This window comes from Cervus canadensis, chromosome 19, assembly GCF_019320065.1.
Source record: "Cervus canadensis isolate Bull #8, Minnesota chromosome 19, ASM1932006v1, whole genome shotgun sequence".
Taxonomy (NCBI): Eukaryota; Metazoa; Chordata; class Mammalia; order Artiodactyla; family Cervidae; genus Cervus; species Cervus canadensis.
The window spans coordinates 52780370-52804636 of record NC_057404.1 but is presented as its reverse complement, the minus strand read 5'-3'; positions in this window follow the sequence as shown (position 1 = coordinate 52804636).

The following is a 24267-nucleotide window of genomic DNA, read 5'->3' as shown; positions in this document are numbered from 1 at the left end:
TAATAGAAATACAGCACAGAAAACAGGATGCTAATTATATTATGCCTCCGGCCAGGTTCATTTTACTTCTCAGGTTACATCTACAATATTGTGTAAAATTCTCTGAGTCATAAGATGATGTTAAATATAAGAAACATAAGTGACATAAGATATTAAAATTGTAGAGCATCAAAATTATGGTGTTTAGCTCATATATTTTTAATTTAAGAAACTATCTCCAATGATCTGCTGATACTTGGATTTTATCATTATTTCCAATTCAATCTAATTTTTTAATTAAAAAAGAAAATTTTAAAAACATATTTGAAAATAGTACAGTTCAATAAATCCCATATAACCATGACTTAGGTTAAATAATTATTAAGATTTTATAATATTTGTTTATTCACTACTACTTATGTGAATAATTTGAGAGCATGGTGGCATCACTGATGCAATAAACATGAACTTGGGCAAACTCTGGGAGATGGTAAGGAACAGGGAGGCCTGATGTGCTGCAGTCCATGGAGTCGCAGAGTTGGACATGACAGGGCAATTGAACAACAAATCATTTATTATGTTATTTCATTCCTATAAAAACTAATGCATTCATCTCTGTAAAACCTTGCAATCATCATATTATTACCATAAATTATAAAAATGACAGTTATAGATGATGCTGATATTTGAAAATATGTTTTCTGGTATAATAGTCAATTCTCAAATACATACAGATTTCTTATCTCATTCTTGTTTCTTATATTTTTCTGTGTGAATAACATATGAACACAATGGTTTGTCCTATAAAAATATACCATTAAACCTAAGAGAATAACATTTAAGATTATCAAAGTATACATCTATTTTCTTTTTTCATAGAAATTAACATGGTAGAAAGAAACATAACAAACTTTTAGGGGAAAAACTCATGAGGTACAATGAAGAATACTGAAATGTTTATTTAAAAAAAAAAAACCTCTCCAGAGAAATAGTTCTTTAAATCTTTAAAAAAAAAATCATCTTAATGTGATTATTTGTCTGCATGTTAAACTTTTATTTACTAATTCATATTTTAATTTCAGGTTTAAATCAATAAACATCAAGACTCTAACTTTCCTGCCTCCTTGTTCCGTCACTGAAATTTCCATAACCTCTTACTTATGTTACCCACATGGAAATCTGAAAATACTCACTGGTCTGGGTAGTGGTAGAACAGAGTCATCAGCACACCATAAACAGTCAAATTTACTGAATTTTTGTCCCTCAGAATACAAATGTAAAAGAAGCACCTGGAACTGTAGTTGGAATTAAAATGTTTGTAGTGTATCAGTGATTAATAGTGTTTGCTTCTAGAGAAATGCACCTGAAATAAAAGTGCTTTAAAATAGAACTAAATTTTTAGGCAGGAAGCTCAGGACTAGTTGTGTGTCTCAACAATGTCACTGTCCTCTGTCGAACCCATCTTTAGTATTCAAGTTTCTTTCTACTCAACAAAATCAATACTATAGTCTTAAGCACTAATTCCTAATTATACTCAGGGAAAAATAAGTGAAGGGGAGTGAAAAGGAATGAGGCAGCTCTTCGTCAAATTCCCATCCATTGACTTTGCAGTATATGTTCTGACTACTCGTTTTTTCAAAGGACAGCCAAGAAATGAAGGACTTTTTTTTATTGCTGAATTTATTCATATATTCTTGTATCTATCATTACAGTTTTTGTTACTGAAGTAAAAGGAGAGAACTGTCAACAGATAATGTGCAATCTCTGTTGTATTTTCCACATAAAGAATGTTTCAAATGCCCATGGATAAAAATCATTTGAAAGTGTTGGGAAGCAAGATTAGATTAATATATTTGAAAAAATTCTTTTTAAACTTACCCAAATTATTTTTTGTATTTCTTGAATACAAAAATTGAGATTTTAATGATACATAATGTAACATTCTATATATGCCACAATAAGAAATGTTCATTTCAATTCAAATCAGAATAATAAGCTTTTGAATAATAAGAATGACCAATTTGAAATGACCTTTTATAAATTGATTTATATATAATCAATAGTAATTTTAGGAAAATAATTGCATTATGCCCCTTACAAGGAAATGCTAAATATAACCTTTAATATTTTGGTTTAATTTTGTTACCAAGGAAATAATATGAAAGAATGTATTTTCTTTTAAAATTGAGGATAATTAATCAAATTGCAATAATAGTATTTATTTTCATATCTTTCAGTACTTAGGTCTATATCTAAGATTGATGAGCTGAACCAGAAAAACATAATTAAATTGCATATATTAGTCACAGTTATGCTAAGTTAGTTGTGTCACACTTTTTATAAAACTTATTCTATTAATGAAATCTTTCATTGTCATAATACCTTTATTTTCTATCTTTTCTAATTCTATTTGAATTTTCTCAATGTAAATGCTGAGTTTCTTTTAACACACAAGTATTCAAGTCAGCACTTTCAGCATGTCTAATGCTTCCAGTTGTTGGAGAATATGCACAGCATAATCTGAAGATGGCCGTCACTTCCCTGGCCGTTCCCTAGCCCATATCCAAGGCTCAGTTGTACTTTCTTTGACCACAGTCAACCTCACCACTGTGAGAAAAAAAGGACTTGAAATAGTTGGGAGAGCAGGAATTGATAAAGAAAGAAAAAAAAAAGGTGATGAGAGAAGAGTAGTAGGGTAAAAAAGAAGAAAAGAGGAAGAAAAAAAGGAAAAAAAATGCAATGTTTCAAGTAAAATTTACTAAATTTATCTCCATTTCAGTTCTTATTAATCTATTAAATTATTTTATAAGTTTTTATGATAACCTTAAGGTTGAGTTTGATAATGAAACTGCAGCTCAGCTTTCATTATTGGAAAATGTAATCCAAGCAAGAAAGACCATGTTTGAATTTTTTTTTTTTCAGAACAATACCACAGTCATTATTATTCATAACAAGTACCTGGTGAGGTCCCAGCTGAGTAACAGAGAATTAAACAATGTAGCCTAAAATGCTTCTGTGAGTAGTTTACTTATATTTAAAAGACAATGGGAGAAAAGAAACAACTGAATAAGTAAGAGGTCAAGTGTTCATTCAATTGGCTGGACTGCTCTTTCAGATGTGTTTGTCAAGTCCACATTTATTCCCAATGACATGTACAGAGCAGCTGCTTGAAGGCATTGACTGGTTTCTGCACCTGCTGAGTTAATCTCAAAATGTCCATTTTGCTGCCCCTTTGCTATAGCAATGAAGTATTTTTCTACCTTGATAACTGGTTAATCATAATCCAAATCTATAACTCTACCTTTTCTTCTCACTGTTTCTCACTTTTCAGTCATAGGTACTGCCATTTGATTTCAACTTTTAGGTGCTAATTTCAAGCATACTCTCATTTATGCTTTTTTGCAAGGATGTTATGTGTAAAAGTCTGCTGCTTAAGTAAGTCACTTGCAGAAAATTAAACTGAAAAGTTCACCGAGAACCTATGGTTTTAAAAACCCTGAAATAGGTCATGCTGTTGCCCTGCCTGACTTTAGTCTTCATTTTGAATGAGTTTTTTCTTCATGGTTTTTGATTATGCATTCAATTGTGCTTCGTCAACAGACACCCATTCATTGATGTTAAAGATTGCTCATTTGAGGAACAGTGACAGAACATGCAGACAAATGAGGGGTCTTAATATAATAGGAAAGGCAAATATGTAAAATTTGAAAGAAATGAAAATTATTTATTAAGCAAATCACGAATTTAAATAGTGTTTTACCATACAGCAGAAATAGGAATTTATATTAATTTAGAGCTATTTGCTATTTTATGTAGTAATTATTTATAAATATAAATAGTGACCATATTCAGACATTCAGTTATATTGCATGAAAAGTTTTGATTTCTTTTCTTTGTATAACCTTCAATTTACTCTATTTAATTAAGCAATCCTTTTTTTTTTTTTTTTTTACTAAGGTAACTAAGTACCGCTTTGTTTGACTGGGGAGATAATTACAATAGCATTTTAAAGTATTGAAATATAATAGTTTTTTTATTAAAGCTAATTTGTATTCCGCCATTCAGTATATCTGGCTTTACAGGAAAATGATTATTATTTTAAAAAGGCAAAAATAGTGAAAATAGCTTGCATTCATACCTTATTTACAGAGGTTTTAGAAGAAGCATTCTCTCAAGGATAGTAAGTGGAACCAGTAGAATGACATAAGACATTTAAGATGTCTGCCCGCAGTTGTTCAGATTTCTACATCAGTATCCCATGTGTCATTTCTAATGAAATTACTGCTGAAAATTACCAGACCACCTGACCTACCTCTTGAGAAACCTGTACGCAAGTCAGGAAGCAACAGTTAGAACTGGACATGGAAAAACAGACTGGTTCCAAATAGGAAAAGGAGTATGTCAAGGCTGTATACTGTCACCCTGCTTATTTAACTTATACACAGAGTACATCATGAGAAATGCTGGGCTGGAGGAAGCACAAGCTGGAATCAAGATTGCTGGGAGAAATATCAATAACCTCAGATATGCAGATGACACCACCCTTATGGAAGAAGGTAAAGAAGAACTAAAGAGCCTCTTGATGAAAGTGAAAGAGGAGAGTGAAAAAGCTGGCTTAAAGCTCAACATTCAGAAAACTAAGATCATGGCATTCAGTCCCATCACTTCATGGCAAATAGATGGGGAAACAGTGAAAACGGTGGCTGACTTTATTTTTTGGGGCTCCAAAACCACTGCAGATGGTGACTGCAGCCATGAAATTAAAAAGACGCTTACTCCTTGTAAGGAAAGTTATGACCAACCTAGACAGCGTATTAAAAAGCAGAGACATTACTTTGTCAACAAAGGTCCATCTAGTCAAGACTATGGTTTTGCCAGTGGTCATGTATGGATGTGCTGCTGTTGCTGCTAAGTCGCTTCAGTCATGTCTGATTCTGTGCGACCCCATAGACGGCAGCCCACCAGGCTCCTTTGTCCCTGGGATTCTCCAGGCAAGAATACTGGAGTGGGTTGCCATCTCCTTCTCAAGTATGGATGTGAGAGTGGAACTATAAAGAAAGCTGAGTGCTGAAGAACTGATGCTTTGGAAGTGTGGTGTTGAAGAAGACTCTTGAGAGTCCCTTGGACTGCAAGGAGATCCAACCAGTCCATCCTAAAGGAAATCAGTCCTGGGTGTTCTTTGGAAGGACTGATGTTGAAGCTGAAACTCCAATACTTTGGCTACCTGATTCGAAGAGCTGACTCATTGGAAAAGACCCTGATACTGGGAAAGATTGAAGGCAGGAGGAGAAGGGGACAAGAGAGGATGAGATGGTTGGATAGCATCACTGACTCAATGGACTTGAGTTTGGGTAACCTCTGGGAGTTGGTGATGGACAGGGAGGCCTGGCGTGCTGTGGTTCATGGGGTCGCAAAGAGTCAGACATGACTGAGCGACTGAACTGAACTGAACTGAACTGAACTACTTCTGTGAGATACATATGTTAAAACTTCTACCCAGGAAAAACAAAAGAAATTATTGCTTCTGGGAATTTTACACCAGTTAAAAGTTTGAAGGAAGTCATACCTTATTTTGAAGGCATGAAAAGATCATTTTATACATAAAACCCATTAATGTATATTCATTAGTAATGGGAAGATATATATATATATATAGGCTTTTCATGACTCAGTTATTGGATATATAGATTAAATTATGTATTCATTTATTACATTCAAAAATTAGATTTAATACAGTACAATGGTTCTTATTAAATCTTCTCTCTTCAACAAATCATAGTTTAAGGCAACCATTAACCTGTTAAGTCTGAGCATTTCTTTTACTGAATGCAGACTCTGGCCTTTATCAAGTATTCTCATGGCACATATACTATTGCATTGGTTCCCAGGCTTAACTAAACATTAGAATCACTTGAGGAAATTTTGAAGATTCTGGTACCAATTAAATCTTTTTATGTGGGGAGTTACTTTGGGGAAGTATTTGTAATTATATGATTATAATGTGAAGCCAGAGTGGAGAATCACTGTACTATAAAATATCCTAAATGAATCATGACCAGGGTCTCTCTGTTCTCTATCAGGATGCTCAATACCGGTAAATTCACTTACCGATGATATCATCAGATAACTCATAAGTGAGAGTGGTGAGGCAAAGTGCATGAACTGTATGTTCTTATGCTGTTCAAATGTACCTCCTTTCTGAAGATGTCACAGTTAGCTCAAACTTTTAGTGCCTTTGTAGTTTCTCTGGAATCTTAAAGCACTTGACTTTTCTTCAACAAGTATTCAATAAAAGTGTATGGAAACATACTATGCAACAAATATTCTACTATGTCTTCCATAGTCTAATTTTTATACCTTGATATCTATCCTTTAAATTAAATATCTAACATCTCCAATAAAATTGTAGTCACTTGGAAGGCATGGATCAGCATATTCATCTCTACAAAGCGTAGTGGAACAGCATAGACTTTGTTGTGGAACAATATGGAATATGAAATTAGACATATATGAGTAAGTGTCCCAGTTTTGCTACTGTGGAGACTCAGATGAAATCATTTCTATGAACAGTGGTTATCTGGGCTTAAAAATATGAATGATAAATGACTTCATCAGTAAGCCATGAAGATCAAGTGATATATCAAATGTGAAATACCTACCTTAGATCTGAGCATGAAAAGCAAGCATATGTACACCTCTCCATTCATATAACAAACGTTTGAGTGCTTGTTGTCTCACAGTCACTTTTTAGATGCTAATAAGCACAGTGAGGTAAATCAAAACATATTGAATCTCTACCCTGATGGTGCTTAAATTCTTATGTGGGACTCAGACAGTAATAAAAGAAATAAGTACATATATTTTATGAAGAAAGTAAAGCAGGGTAAGGAAATGATAGTTTGGAGAATATTGTATTACATAGGTTGGGTAGTGAAGGACTTTTTGAAAGCAGGACATTTGAACAAATGAAATAACACAAAGGAGGATATGAAGCATGCATCTTTGAGAACAATTTTCCTCAAGGAAGAAAGAAATGATATCAGGTCCCTGCCAATGAATGAAATCCACATTTTTCAAAGAACAAAAAGGAGATCACATCAACTTAAGTGTATCAAGGAAGGCACAGAATAATATGACATGAAAAGTAGAAAGTCCACCAAGAGTGGATTATATGAATTTATAATAAATGTGTGTGGTAGGTGGAGCAATAGTCCTCAAGAACATCCACATCCCAATCCCCAGAATCGTGGATATTTTCTTATATGCTATGGGGAAATTAATCATTAAAATAGTATTAAATTTGCTGATCAGATGACCTCAAGCTGAATTTTCTAAGTTGGACTCAATATAATGACAGTGGTCTTTAAATATGGAAGAAGAAGGCAGAAGAGTCAAGGTCAGGGTGTTGTAGCATGAAAAAGACTTGACCAGCCATTGCTGGCTTTGGAGATGCAAGGAGGACATAAAGCCAAGGATATGAGCAGCCTTTGGTGGTGGTTTGATCGCTAAGTTGTGCCAGACTCTTTGTGACCCAATGAGCTGTAGCCCGCCAGGCTCCTCTGTCCATGGCATTCTCCAGGGAAGAATACTGGAGTGGGCAGCCATTTCCTTCTCCAGAGGATATTTCCAACCCAGGGATCGAACCCAGGTCTCCTGCATTGCAGGCAGCCTCTTTACCATCTGAGCTACAAGGGAAGCCCTAGAAGCTTTCAGAAGCTTCTAAAAGCAGCCTTTAGAAGCTGGAAAAGCCAAAGAAGCAGATTTTCCCTCGAGCCCCCACAACAAGCACACAAGTGCCCCCACGTTGATATTAGCCCAGTGAGACCTGTTTCAGACTCCTCAACTCCCAAAGTTGACATCGTAAATCCACACTGTGTTAAGATACTAAGCACATAGTATTTTTTTCTTATTTTTTTTTACAGCAACAGCAGAAACCTAATACAATATGGTGAAGATGACTTTGTTGAGTCCAGAGAGGAATATGACCTTATCTGATTAACACTTTAAGAAAGGCATTCAGCTACTGTGGAGGATGACATGTAGGGAACAAGAGTGGAAGCAGAAAAGTCAGTAGTATTTCAGTAGTTCGGGGGAGAGGTCATGGGCGTTTGAACTTGGGTAGGACAGGTTATAGTGAGAAGAAAGTTCAGTTTCATTTTGGTAGCAAAAGAGACAGAACTTCCTGATGGATTTGATGCAAGATGCTTTGTTTTGGGATTCCCTAGTGGCTCAGATGGTAAAGAGTCTGGCTGTAATGTGGGCAATGCTAGTTGGATCACTGGGTGGGGGAGATCCCCTGGAGAAGAAGATGGCAACCCACTCCAGTATTCCTGCCTGGAAAATCCCATGGATGGAGGAGCCTGGCGGGCTAGAGTCCATAGGGTCATAAAGAGTTGGACACAGCTGAGCAACTTGTCTCTCACTTTTTGATACACGATATAATAATAATGAGGAATCAAATATATTAAAACTACTTTGATCAGTAAGATGAATTGGGGAATTATTTACTGAGATGAATTTGTAGGGAGACCTTTCCTACTGTGCCTTTAGCACAAAATATCTTAACCACACAGTAAAATTCAATATATGTTTAATGAAGAACAATAAAAATGCTTATGAAGATGATGATGATAATGACACTATCAATGGTAATGATGCAGTGATGATACTGATGTTGAAAAAGATAAGAAGAAAAATAAACCTTAATGGGCTTCTATTGAAATTACAAATAAGCATATTAAATAGCACTAATTAAAAAAATAAAAATAAATAAATAAATACCACTAATTAATTTCCCCCTTTTATGTAGAATTCTTGTGAGTCAGTTACAGTGAGAAAAATGGAATGTACCATGAATTACATATGGATTTTGTTCCACTCTGGTAATTAGGATTTTCTCTCAATTTGTCTTTTTGTAGATTTATATTACCATCTTACCTTTATCCAAGTAACTAAGAATTAATTTCTATGATTGTCTTTATGAATGCATTATTCTTCCATATAATATAAGGAAGCCTTATATATTTAAACATTATTAACATTGAATTATCAGAGATATTGCCCATTATAGAACTTTGTTTTTACTGCTCTGTCCTCATAACCAAGAACAGCAAATTGTACATAAAGTTCTTAACAAAGACTTGATAAAATGAACAAATGGATATATCTTGTCTAATGTTTTTTTCTTCAGAATCACCTGAATAATGCAGATCCCTGAGTTATTCCATTCAACAAAATGTCCAATAAATTAAGCTAGGTTAACATTCCACATGGGTTATGCCAGACACGTTTATGAGGACAACATAGATCATATTCCAGGCCCAAAGTTCAGACTTTATTAAAAAGAAAATTACTTCTGTGTGGGATGATGCATTTATTCTCAACATACCATGCAGAAATAGTAAATATGACTTAGATTTAATATTGTACTTATGAATATATTACTAATTTTATCTTTAATCTCATAATAAAGAAACATTTTAAAACAAACACTTTCTCTTGAAGAGTTACAGAGAACAGATGGTCAGATATTTAGGTATGCAAAATACTATTTATCTTCTGTTAGGAATCTTCAGAGGTACAGTGCTCATTTGTCTTCAATATTCCCAGTTTCCACATTCAGAACCTGAATAGTCCAAGGTAAAACCACCAAATATTTAGAAAAGAGTTTTCAAAATAAGACTTTTGAAATATTAAGAAAGGATTTCTATCAACAGTTATGGGAATCTTCCCTCATAGCTCTGTCAGTAAAGAACCCACCTGCAATGCAGGAGATGTGGGTTTGATCCCTGTTGGGAAGGTCCCCTGAAGAAAGAAATGAGAAGCCACTCCAGTATTCTTATTTGGGCAATCCCATGGACCAAGGAGCCTTGCGGGCTACAGTCCATGGGGTCCCAGGAGTTGAACACGACTTAAAGATTAAACCACAACCATCAATAGTTACATCATTTTGAAAATGAAAAGAACATGTTGAACAATTTGAATGACTATATTTAATCATAGTTGAATTTAAATGCCTAATTACAGTTGTTTTTGCTGACTATATAGAGCTTTTCCACTTTGGCTGCAAAGAGTATAATCAACCTGATTTTGGTACTGACCATCTGGTGATGGCCATGTGTATAGTCATCTCTTGTGTTATTGGAAGAAAGTGTTTGTTATGACCAGTGCATTCCCTTGGCAAAACCCTGTTAGCCTTTACTCTGCTTCATTTTGTACTCCAAGGGCAAACTTGCCTGTTATTCCAGGTATCTCTTGACTTCCTACTTTTGCATTCTAGTTCTCTGTGATGAAAAGGACATCACTTTTTGGTGTTCTAGGAGATCTTGTAGTTCTTCATAGAACTGTTCAACATCAACTTCTTCAGCATTAGTGGTTGGGAAATAGACTTGGATTACTGTGATATTGAATGGTTTGCCTTGGAAATGAACAGAGATCATTCTGTCATTTTTGGGATTGCAACCAAGTACTGCAATTTGGACTCTTGTTGACTATGAGGGCTACTCCATTCCTTCTAAGGAATTCTTGTCCACAGTAATAGATATAATAGTCATCTGAATTAAATTCGCCCATTCCGGTCCATTTTAGTTCACTGATTCCAAAAATATCAATGTTCACTCCTGCCATCTCCTGTTAGACCACTTCCAACTTACCTTGATTCATGGACCTAACATTCCAGGTTCCAGTGCAGTATTGTTCTTTACAGCATTGGACTTTACTTTCACCACCAGATACAATCACAACTGGGCATCATTTCCACTTTTGCCCAGGCTCTTCATTCTTTCTGTAATTATTTATCTGTCTTCCCGAGTAGTATATTGGACACCCACCGACCTGCTTTCAGATTTTGTTTTCTTGGGCTCGAAAATCACTGTGAACATTGGCTACAGTCACAAAATTAAAAGACACTTGCTCCTTGGAAGAAAATCTATGACAAACCTAGTTCAGTTCAGTTCAGTCGCTCAGTCGTGTCCTACTCTTTGCGACCCCAGGAACCGCAGCATGCCAAGCCTCCCTGTCCATCGCCAACTCCCGGAGTCCACCCAAAGCCATATCCATCGAGTTGGTGATGCCATCCAACCATCTCATCCTGTGTCGTCCCCTTCTCCTCCTGCCCTCAATGTTTCCCAGAATCAGGGTCTTTTCAAATGAGTCAGCTCTTCGCATCAGGTGGCCAAAGCACTGGAGTTTCAGCTTCAACATAAGTCCAACAAAGCTAGACAATGTATTAAAAAGCTGAGACATCACTTTGCCAACAAAGGTGCATATAGTCAAAGCTATGATTTTTTTCAGTGGTCTTGTATTGATGTAAGAGTTGGACAATAAAGAAACCTGAGTGCCTGAGAATTGATGCTTTTGAATTGTGGTGCTGGAGAAGACTGGGATTGCATATAATTGAAATAAGTTTATACTGTAACAAACTATTACTTATTTATGCACCAAAGAAAGCAAGCAAAACTGTCCCAACTTCTAGATGCATTGCCGTTTTTATCCCTTAATAGTTTTATCCTGTAAATTTGCATAAAAGTTCAACTGAGAAAATTTTAATGTTTAAAATAATACTGAATTCAAAACAAAAATATTATGTTAGTATGCAAATCACACTGAAGTAACAAATAGAATACTATAAATCTTTAAAAATTGAGAATAAAATTATTGTAAGTGATTGAATTTGCTCTTCATGCACACGTTGTTTAGTTGCTAAGTTGTGTCTGATGGTTTTGTGACTCCCATGGGCTGTATTCCACCAGGCTCCTCTATCCATGTGACTTCCCAGACAAGAATACTGGAGTGGCGTGTCATTTCCTTTTCCGGGGGATCTGCCTGACACATGATTCAACCCAGAGTCTCCTGCGTCTCTTGCACTGCCAGGATTCTTTACCACTGAGTCACCAGGGAAGCTCTATGTAATGATGTGAAAAATTATGACTGCTGCAGAAATGCAGTAATTATAATAGGTGGCCTATAGAAGGGCTTCCCTGGTGGCTCAGATGGTAAAGAATCCACCTGCAGTGAGCAAGACCCAGATTCAATCCCTGGGTCAGGAGGATCCCCTGGAGAAGGGAATGGTAACCCACTCCAGTGTTCTTGCCTGGAGAAGCCCATTGACAGAGGAGCCTGGCAGGCTACTGTCCTATATTTTTTTAGTTGATACTGTTGGGTTGAGTGTTATCCATGAGCGCATTTAGGCATTATGCTTCTCATAATGATGCACTCATCACAATGCTTGGGGTCAAACCAAAGATAGAACGCAAACAGTGTGGGAATGTCAAGAAGCCGTTCCTGGAGACTAGTATCTTTGGTGCATTTGGCTTGGATGCCTTAACAGAAGACGACGGACTGTGTGGCGTAAACAACAGAACTTTATTTTCTCATGGTCCGGAGGCTGGGAAATCCAAGACCAAGGTTCGAGCATGCTTCAGTTCCTGATGAGGCTTTTATCCCAGGCCTGCAGAAATAGCCACCTTCTTTCTGGGTCCTCTGACGGCTTTTCCTGGTGAGTGCAGGTGGAGAGGGAGAGAGTGAGCAAGCATTCTTGTGTTCCTTCTTAGAAGTATGCTGTTCCTATCAGGTCAGAGTCCCATGCTTATGACTTTATTTAACTTTAAGTATCTCCTTTAGGCCCTCTCCCCAAATGCAGTCACAGTGGGAGTCAGGAATTCAACATATGGATTGTAGGGGAACACAGTTCAGTCCATAGCATTTAGGAATGTTACTTAATTATGGCAACTAAACTTCATTCTTCTAAGTGATTTACATGTTTTGTCTTTCAACTTTCTATCTCTGTGGAGAAAATATCCTCATCTCCATCATCATTATCATCTAATAATAAATGAAAAAAGTGGTCAAAATATTCTAAGAAACATATACAAATTTATTCATCATGGGCATGGTGGAATTTGGAACTGAACTAGTCTGTTTTACTAAAGTAGTTTATGATTGAAATCACTATGTAATGCTGTCACTAAGGGATATACTGTAAAAAAAGAAAGAAAGAAAGAAAGAAATTTAGACTATTAATCAGAATATTGTTTCTCAGGGCATAGAGTCTCAGATTTTTGTTGTATTTAAGACGTTTAAGTGATTTCCAAAATTACTCCAGCATTAAAATTATGTACAAGTTAATTACATACATTGACATAAAAACTTTTTATAAAAAGGATTTTTAAAACTCAAAATTGTATAGGACTCAGTAATAGTCTTGATTCTACCATTATAACTTAATTATTCTTGCTATTTAACTAAATTTCTGCTCTCTGCTGAAGAGGCACAAGGTAATCATACCTTGATTTGGGGGCCTTAGAGTCAAAAGTCTCTTTATTTGTTCATTATAGTCACCTGAATGCTAGAATACCAGTGTACTAAATGCTTCTGATGAGTTCTTTAACTGTGGTGGATATGGAGAATTCATGAATTTAGCCATGATTATTAGTAAAGACATAATGCACATTTTCCTTTTCCATGACTTTCTAAAAACTTTCTTGGGAAAATAATTTTAGATTTAGAGACTAAAGTGCAGAACAGTGCTCCTGTATACCCTTCCCCCAGTTTCCCTTAGTATTCACAGTATGTTGTTGTTGTTTATTCACTAAGTTGTGTTCAACTCTTTGTGGCCCCTTGAACTGTAGCCTGCCAGGCTCCTCTGTCCATGGGATTTCCCAGGCAAAATAATTGAAATGGGTTGCCATTTCTTTTCCCAGGGTATCTTCCTGACCCAGGGATTTAACTGCATCTCCTACATTGGCAGGTGGATTCTTTATCACTGAGTCACCATGGAAGCCCCATTCACATCATACACAATTATTTTATATGTAATAAAACTAGCATTTATGCTTCTGCAGTCCTACTAACCAAACCACAGACTTGAGTCTTATACCAGATGTTTTACAAATATCCTCTTTATGTCCTAGAATTCAGTCTAGGATATGACATTATTTTCAGTCATCACATCTCCATTGTCTGAATCTGTGAGAGTTTCTCTATCTTTCCTTGTTTTTCCTGACCTTGGTACTTTATGGAATATTAGTTAGGTATTTTGTGGAATATCTCTCAAATTCAATTTGAAATACCCAGAGAGACATGCCCTTTCTCTTATATTATAGTAGAGGATACATGATATCAGCATAACTTATTGCTGATGATATTAATCTTCATCTCTTAAGTAAGGTTGTGTCCTTCAGGTTTCTCTACTTTAAAGTAGCTATATTTCAGTTTTCATATTCAATTCATTGGGAGCAAATAACTAAGTCCAGCATATATTCAAGGAAAGGTAATTAAGCTCTACCTCCTGGAGAGGAAAATATAGAATATCTGTAAATATATGGTAAAACCACCACAAATATTAATGAATATTTTTAAAATGATACTTTGAGACTATTTAAAAATACAGTTTATTCTTAAAGTTTATAGATCGGGGGGAGGGGGTTCCTACACAGATAGTTATGATTCCTATGAAGAAGGAAGTAGTTTTATTTCTACCTCTCTGGGCATTTCATTTCTTTTTCTTGATTTATTAAAATCGCCAGTCTTTCTAGTAAAATTGAAGTGCTGCAAGTGTTCCTTCCTTGCTCTTGATCTTAGGGAGAAAACATCTAGTTTCTCACCATTCTTTATGTCTTTTTATATTGTCTTGTAGATGTCTTTTACTAGATTACAAAATTTATCATCTATTCCTACTTAGAAGAGAATTTTTTTATCATAAATAAATCTTGAATTTTATTGAACCTTACTTTTGTATTAACTGATTAAACTATGAGTTTCTTATTCAGTCTGTTAACATGGTGAAATAACATCAACTGATTTTCAAATATTGAGTCAACTTTGCATTATTTGAGTGAATTCCATCTTGTTATGCTATGTTATCTTCTTAATATATTGCTGGATTCAAATTGCTAATATTTTGTCAAGGGCTTTTGCTTTTACATTTATAAATGATATTGGTCTCTAATTCTCTGTTATGGTAATGTGTTTGGTATTAGAACAATGCAGACCTCATAAAATAAACATGAAAGTATTCTCTCTTCTATTTCCTGAAAAACTTTACAAAAATTGGTATTTCTACCTTCCATCCTTGTGCCCTGTTATTCATATATTTTGGTCTTGTATACATTACATACACATGCTGCATCATTTCTCTTATTGGTTTAACCAATCAGCTATCTTTTACAGTAACAAAAAATAAGGAAAAATGATGTTTAACCTTTACTTATTCCATGTTTGGTACTCTTCATTTCTCTATGTAGATCAATCTTTCTGACCAGATTGTATCATTTCTACCTGAAGATATTATTTTAATATTTATTATAGAACAGGTCTTCAAAAACCCCATTTCTGACCAATATTTCCACTGGGTATTAGCATGCTCAGTTCTAAGAGCTGTTTTGAATATTGTTTGTACTTTAATGGTATCACTCATCTTTTTGCTTGCATAGTTTCTGATAAGAAGTTTTCTATAGCTGTTACACTTACTCCTTTTTAGGTAATATGTATGTTATGTTAGTTAGAAAGACATGCATGGTTTAGAGTTTTTGTTTGTTTCTTTTGATTCTGCTTGATGTTCTCTGAGCTTCTTGGTTTTATAAATAGGTATCTGTCACTAAAAGAACTGTCAGCCATGATTTCTTCACATTTATTCTCCCCATTTTTCTGTTTTCTCTTTGTGAAGCTTCAGTTTGTGGACCTCTCGCTACGGTCACACAGTTGTTGGAGGCACTCTACCTCTGCCCACCCCATTTCTCTTTGCATTTCAGACTCAATAACTTCTAATAACCTATTTTTCAACTTACCAATTCCTTCTTTGAACCTACTGGTAAGCTCATCAAAGGTATGTTAATATGTCTCTGGTTTCTAACATTTCTCTTTGATATTTTCTAATGACTTTTACTTCTGCTGAAATTACCTGTATGATCTTGCATGCTGTCTTCCATGGCCATTATAGCCTTTATATATGTATTTACTTCATTTAAACTCTCTGTCTCATAGTTCTAAGATCTCTGTAATATCTGAGTCTCGGTCTTTTTATTCCTTTTTATTTTCTGACTGTGATTTTCTTACTTTTTTTTTACATCATATAAATTTTAGTTGAAAGTCAGCCATATTGTCTGGGATATATAGAAACTAAGATAAATATTATTTTATGCATAAAGATGAGTATGCTGTCCTCCTGATTAGCCTTTGATGGGGGTTTTAGTGTTCATGTAGTCAGAAATTGAGCTGGGATTAAATGTTTTTTGCTTAATTGACTTTACATCTTCTCATCTGATTATAGATTTTCTATTTGTGGTTCTTAACAGAGAAACTCCATCACTTGCAGCTTCCCCAAATGTATTCTGCTTTTGTTTTCACTTGATGCTCCTTAGCATGATGACAGGTATGAGGTAGGAATGTCAGTCTCTGTAATTCTGAGTAAGCCTCAGTCCTAAGAAGGCATTGTGAGTTTTGGACTTCACCGGTGTTCCTATCCATTCTCCAGAAGTAACCCTGGGCATAGAGGATATAACTGACCCTTCAAGTATAATGTTTTCGCCTTCATCGCTTCCTTCCTTACTTCTTTATCTTTCTTTGTTTAGTTTGATTCCTATTCCCCTCCCTCCTGCTGCAATGGATTTATACTTTTGTTCCAACTTATTATGTTGTTTCCATTTTCCCTGCACTGTAAAACTCTTTGTTCTCTAGGGTAGAGAAGATAGATAAAGACATATTTTCAGTGGTCTCTGCTATTCTGCTCCCCAACTCCAGTGGGTATCCACCAGTGTCCCAGGCTACTTTCTCCCTTGGCAGTCTCCCTATAAGCAAAGTCTGCTGTTCCATATGGGAAAGAAGGAAAATGGATCTAGGTTTATTTTGGCAGTAGCTGTTATTTCTGTCCATAGCACCACAGGGAAAACTTTTTCAAGATTCTCACCCGTATTTTCTGTGACTCCCTTGGGGTTCTTGAAGAAAAGTTTTTAAGATAGTGAAAATTTCCCTATTTCTGTGATTCCCAGGAGCTTCATGTACCCAGCTAGTCCACAATCAGTCTTTAACACCTTTTAAAGACATTTCTTGTTGAAGATGAAAGAGAAGAGTGAAAACCCTGGCTTAAAACTCAACATTCAAAAAACTAAGATCATGACATCCAATCCTATCACTTCATGGCAAATAGATGAGGAAAGAGTGACAGACTTTATTTTCTTGGATTCCCAAATCACTGCAGACGGTGACTGCAGCCATGAAATTAAAAGGTGCTTGCTCTTTGCAAGAAAAGCTATGACAAACCTAATCAGTGTATTAAAAAGCAAAGACATCATTTTGCTGACAAGGGTCCATATAGTCAAAGTTATGGTTTTTCCAGTAGTCATGTATGGATGTGAGAGTTGTACCATAAAGAAGGCTGAGCACTGAAGAATTGATGCTTTTGAACTGTGGCATTGGAGAAGACTCTTGAGAGTCCCTTGGACTGCAAGGAGATCCAACCAGTCCATCCTAAAGGAGATCAGTCCTGGGTGTTCATTGTAAGGACTGATGCTGAAGCTGAAGCTCAAATACTTTGGCCACCTGATGCGAAGAGCCGACTTATTGGAAAAGACTATGATGCTGGGGAAAATTGAGCTCAGAAGGAGAAGGGGATCACAGAGGATGACATGGTTAGATGGCATCACTGACTCACTGGATAGAGTTTGAGCAAACTCCAGGGACTAGTGAAGGACAGGGAAGGCTGGCGTGCTGCAGTCATGGATTCACAGAGTCAGACATGACTGACTGAACAACAACAAAGAACATTTCTAGTTGAATACTACCTGTGTAACATCCAGTAGAATCTGTTCCAGGCAGCAGGTTCTCACATTCTCAAGTTTTTTATTCTCCCTGCAGGTGCTTATATTTCTCCAAATTTAAAGTTTATTTTTGTTTTTTTTTTGTTTGTTTGTTTGTTTTTTGTTTTTTTTTTTTTTGCTTGTGACTTCAGTTGTCTGATGACTTCAGGGGAAGTTTGTGCATCTTTTTCCTTATTATGTGGAGCAACACAGTGACACCCTTTCAAGCATTCTATATCTGCAAGCTAAAACCATATATCCCTTGGAGACTTTTGATTTTGTTCAATCAGCACATTCAAATTTAATCTTAAAAATTATTCAGAATACTTTTCTAGTATTAAAAGACTTTTGTTAACAACACATTGTCAAGTTTTACAGAGATTATCAGCAGAGGATTTTGAGATATCTGTATACAAAGACATGCACTTAAGATGTTTTCTACAATTAGGAAAACCTGCAGTAGTAGCCTGCCCTTCCTTTTCCAAGTATTTGACATAAAAAACTTGAAAGGACTTAGGTCACATTGATGAGAGTTTAAAAAATCTACTGTATATAAAGCACTGTGGATAATACCTCAGTCAAAGAGTAGATATACATTAAACACTTGAAGTCATTATCATTACTAACACAAATGTCATAAAGGTCATCTGCAGAGGTTTTAAATGAAAACTTCTACAAGAGCTACCCTAAGAATTACATTCTATGACTACAAGATGAATAGTTTTGTATTAAAGTCTGGCCAATGAGCATTTTGAAAAGGCTTATGACAACAATGTACAGCTGGTTATATAGTGGTGCTTAATAGATGTATCTACTGTATTCTTACCACTGCTTAACACTCTTTGAAACACACACACACACAATTATATGGCCGTTAACTTAACTGATAAAAAATGTGGTGAGATAAAAATACAACAGAATTGGAGAGAATTCATATTTTTTTCTGCTGCTGCAGATATTAAATTATGAGCTCACAGAGGAGACATGTTCAGTTGATCATAATTATTAATGAATTCAGAGACGGCAATGGTGCCCACTCCAATACTCTCACCTGGAAAATCCCATGGGCAGAGGAACTGGTGGGCTGCAGTCCATGGGGTCGCTAGGAGTCGGACACGACTGAGCGACTTCACTTTCACTTTTCCCTTTCATGCATTGGAGAAGGAAATGGCAACCCACTGCAGTGTTTTTGCCTGGAGAATCCCAGGGACGGGGGAGCCTGGTGGGCTGCCGTCTATGGGGTCCCACAGAATCAGACATGGCTGAAATGACTTAGCAGCAGCAGCAGCATTAATGAATTCCTACTATATGCAAGGTATTTGTAACTCAAAAATTAATATTCACGGTGTTTTCAAGGACATTTGCAGGTATACGTAGAGTAGCAAAAAATTTTGGTCACCCTAAGCTCGTATAAGTGTCTCCCCTATAGCTCAAATGGTAAAGAATCTGCCTGAAGTGCAGGAGACCTGGGTTCGATTCCCTGAGTTGGGAAGATCCTCTGGAGAAGAGCATGGCAATCCACTCCAGTGTTCTTGCCTGGAGAATCCCATAGACAGAGGAGCCTGGCAGACTACTGTCCATGGGATCACAAACAGTTGTCACTGTTGTGTCCACAACAGTGACTATCACTACTACTAAGCTCATGCTCCCAGCAGAGAGGTCACACAAAGCAGTTATCTCTGCTCTCATACAGAAAGGAGTAGAGAGCGGAAACCGTGGGGGCATGGAGTACAAGAAATGCTTGGCCTTCTTGGCCTTCGAAGGCCACGAGCCTAAGACTTGGCCTTAGGCAAGTCCCTTAAAGTGTCTAAACCTTGTTTCCTCTTTGGTAAAATTAGTGTATGTATATGTACACTACCAGGACAAATTATTTTTAAGGTTTAAGATTATAATCTGTGTGAGACAAGTATGTACAGATATAGGTATATAGATATGGATATATTATTTCTCCTGGGAGTAATGCTCCAATATTCGGTAATTCAGTGTTCACAGCAAATTTACAGAACACAAATCCCACGAATGAGGAGACTTGCTATATATCACCATGAAAACAAAATTTGTGACTTAAGTATGTATATGGTGAGAAGAAACATCTATCCTAGGTAAGACTTCACAGTCAAGAAAGGACTACACATTTAGAAATATAAGAAAGCGTGGGAAGCAGGGTGAAGGACAGCAAGAAAAAATTAGGTGCAAGGTCAAGCCTTTTGTGTCCAGTATGCTGGACAATTCAAAGGAGCAAAAGTTTCTGACCAAGAGAATAAGTGCTGAAAGCAATGTTAAATGGAGTGTTAATATGGGAACAGTGTAAAAGTCATCTGTATGGCAAATGCAAAAGAAAGAGAGATGGGAGAATCTTGTTCTAACAAGTCAAATAGAAAAAAATGAATCCAGTAACAAAGAAAATTTGATAAGTAATCTGATTGGAGGTGAAGCAGTGATAGGAGTAAAAAAGTAATGCTAAAATTGTGATCCAGAGTGATTGGAAAGAATAGCAATGATCTTGATAGAATTGAGAATTTAGAGAGCAGAGCAGGATAAGAAGACAGATGTAAAGCACAACATCTGAACAGCTGGTATTTTTCTTTTTAAATGAAGGCAAGAGAAATACTATCAGGATGCACCAACACACAGCTGAATTCACCAAGGCATAGATGTTGAAAGCAGAAATAACAGTGGCAAACAAATTAAAATGATGCCCAAGCCAGCACAGATGAATTGTTCTTTTTCAGCAAAGACTTAGTGGAGGTTGCTAACCCTGCCAAATTATTGCTGGGGAAGCTGAAATGTTCAAAAATAATTTTGGACAGGCAAGAAACTTCTGAGTAGCATATGGATATAATGGGAAAGAGATTTTTTTTCTCCTGATGAAGTCACAAGATGACTAGTGTTGATTCATTGAAATGAGGCATCTGGATGTCAAACCAAGTATTTCAACTTGCCTCTTTGGGCATGAATCTCATTCTTTCTGGGGAACCACATTAAGTGGATCTGATTAGGCTGGAGAGGCTCTTCTTTATTCCTACAAGAAGAATAACAGTTGTACATGGCATGCACTGCCCATGTTCATGAGAAGTTTCTCCTGTGGTTCTGTTGATTTCTTCCCTGGTTAGTGGATAAGGTTTTCCTTTCAGGCCACCACCACACACAGGGTGTACAAAGCCCCTTTCTTCCTTTGGTTTGGAACAGGGCAGGGGATATGCTTAGAAATGTCTTTCACTGTGACAGTATAGGCAGCCCACAGATAAAACAAGAGGTGCATGCATACCCAATGGTACTTTATCCTCACAGTCCCTCCGCTGTCTCTGAGGTACTCTGTGGTAGCTGGCTCCATTAAACTAAATACTTCTCTTCCACAGTGTATCCCAGCACCTTGCTTCTCTCTTTCCTCTCCCTTTCAGACACTTAAAGATGAAATATTTCTTCTACAAGTCAGACTTTTTGTTACACTAAGATCTGTGTTTTCTATGAATCATTGGCTTTGATTTACTGTGGATGGGGAAAAAATAAGTCCTGAAAAAAGCAAGGGATTAGGGGAGAAATAAGCACAGTAAAAAAAAAAAAAAAAAATGCTTTTGATTGTTGTTCTATTGTAGCAGTCTGTTTCCACCATGATTGCAGTGAACTATTATTTCACTCTTTTATTTACAAATCAGTAAACCATTGACTCTAAGAAGAGTCACAAGGCAAGAAGTCAAAATGACAAACTGTAAGAATCTATTATCAAATTCAGTTCAGTGTCCAACTCTTTGTGACCCCATGGACCGCAGCACGCCAGGCTTCCCTGTGCATCACCAACTCCTGGAGCTTAGTCAAACTCATGTGCATCAAGTCAGTGATGCCATCCAACTATCTCATCCTTTTTCGTCCCCTTCTCCTCCTGCCTTCAATCTTTCCCAGCATCATGGTCTTTTCAAATGAGTCAGTTCTTCACATCAGGTGGCCAAAGTGTTGGAGTTTCAGCTTCAGCATCAGTCCTTCCAATGAATATACAGGACTGATTTCTTTTGGATGGACTGATTGGATCTCCTTGCAGTCCAAGGGACACTCAAGCATCTTCTCTAACACCACAGTTCAAAAGCTTCAATTCTTTAGCTCTCAGCTCTCTTTATGAGAGCTGAATGTCCAACTCCCACATCCATACATGACTCCTGGAAAAACCATAGTTTTGACTAACTGGACATTGTTGGCAAAGTAATGTCTCTGCTTTTTATATGCTGTCTAGGTTGGTTATAGTTTTTCTTCCAAGGAGCAAGAGTCTTTTAATGTCATGGCGGCAATCACCATCTGCAGTGATTTTGGAGCCCAGAAGAAAAGTCTGTCACTGTTTCCCCATCTATTTGCCATGAAGTGATGGGACCGGATGCCATGATCTTAGTTTTCTGAATCGTGAGCTTTAAGCCACCTTTTTCACTCTCCTCTTTCACTTTCATCAAGAGGCTCTTTAGTTCTTCTTTGCTTTCTGCCATAAGGGTGGTGTCATCTGCATATCTGAGGTTATTGATATTTCTCCCAGTAATCTTGATTCCAGCTTGTGCTTCATCCAGCCCAGGGTTTCTCATGATGTGCTCTGCATATAAGTTAAATAAGCAGGGTGACAATAATACAGCCTTGACATACTCCTTTTCCTATTTGGAACCAGTCTGTTGTTCTATGTCCAGTTCTAACTGTTGCTTCTTGACCTGCATACAGATTTCTCAGGAGGCAGGTAGGTGGTCTGGTATGCCCATCTCTTTAAGAATTTTCCACAGTTTTGTAATTTCCATTATCAGTTTTGTAATTTCCATTATTAAATTACATAATTAATTTCACATATTCTCTTTGTAGGAAATTAAAGCTTTCTTGACCTCAAATATATTCAGACTTCAAAAGTTTGTAAAAGAATATGTACAAATAGTAAATCATTGTATATATTCTATAGAGACAGGTAAGAATATAATTCATGGCTACTTTTAATTGTCCAGTTATTATTTATTGATTATCATTTATATTCCAGGTACAGTGTGGGATTGAGGTTTAAATTAGATATATTTCTTGTCTTCTCTGTGTTTACATTCTGCTTAAGTAGCTGTTGTATTTCCCTTGATTTTACTGATGTATAATTTATATAAAATAAAACTCACCTATTTTAAATATACAGTTTAATGAATTTTGGCATTTCTACAGTCATGTAAACACAATGACAATGAAAATATAGAATATTTACATCAACTTTAATTTTCTCCTATGCTTTTTAAGTTGAGCTCCACCCCCAGCTTTCTGCTCTGGCAACCACAGTTCTGTTTCAATTACTAATTTTCCTTTCCTAGATTTTATAGGCATCAAATTATACAGTATGTACTTCTTGTGTTTCACATGTCAGTTTTTGATGATTATCCATGTTTAGTTCATGAACACTCTACTCTGTAAATTAATAAACACAGAAACATAGTGTAAATATAACACTATCTTTTCATTTACCTGTGATGGATATTTGACCTGTTTGAAACTCTATTAAAAGCAATAATGCAATAAAATGTTTCTTATTTACAAACCTTTCTCTGAATGCATGTTTTCATATCTTGGCTAATGTTAATAATGCAGTAATGAACTTATGAGTGTAGATATGTCTTTGATATACTGATTTTATTTCCTTTCTACTTAGTGTCTACTTAGAAGTAGGTTGATGGATCATATTGTTCATTTTTTAGGAAATTCCATAATGTTTTCCATAATGGCTGTTATAGTTTTCAGACCCACCAACAGTACAATAGGGTTTTTTTCATCATATCTTTACCAACAATTGTATCTTTTTATTGTTTTATGATACTCTTCTAAGAGGTAGAGGTGATATTTCATTGTGGTTTTAATTTGTGTTTTCATGATGATTAGTGATGCTGTGTAAATGCTCATATACCTCTCTCTCTCTATATATATATATACACATATATATGTATATATAATTTTACATAGGAAAAGTCTCAGCTCTGTGCTTTTATCCCAATGATGCAGAGCAGAGTGGATGTTTGCACCTCGTCTTTATTGCTAACTTCCAGGCGACTGTCTTCTGTAGGTTGTTCATTGTTTGGTATGAAGCAAGAAAATATGGGCTCCATGGAGAGTGCTCTAAAATGCTGGGATATGGCTCTTCAACTCCTTCTAGCTCTAGCTGAAGAAAAATAACCTCTGTTCTGTCCCTGTCCCCAGCCTCACAGAGCTGTGCTTGGCTGTCGGGGAGTTCCCTTCCCGCCCCTTTGTTCCTCCCCGTCGGTGAGAGCAGTGGCCTGGAGCGCAGGCCGCTCAGGACTCCAGATAAGGTGACGTAGAACCTGGCCCCATGTAGGATGCCCCGAGAGGCCAGGACTCAGTCCAGAACCTCACGTTCCCCGCAGATCACATCACAGAGGAACCTCTTCTCAGAACAAAGCAGATCTGAGGAAGGGACTGTCAGGGAGAAAGTGCAATAGTTCTTTGTACCCGCTGAAATTTGACGGCTGTTTGTGCTCCTCCGGAGGTC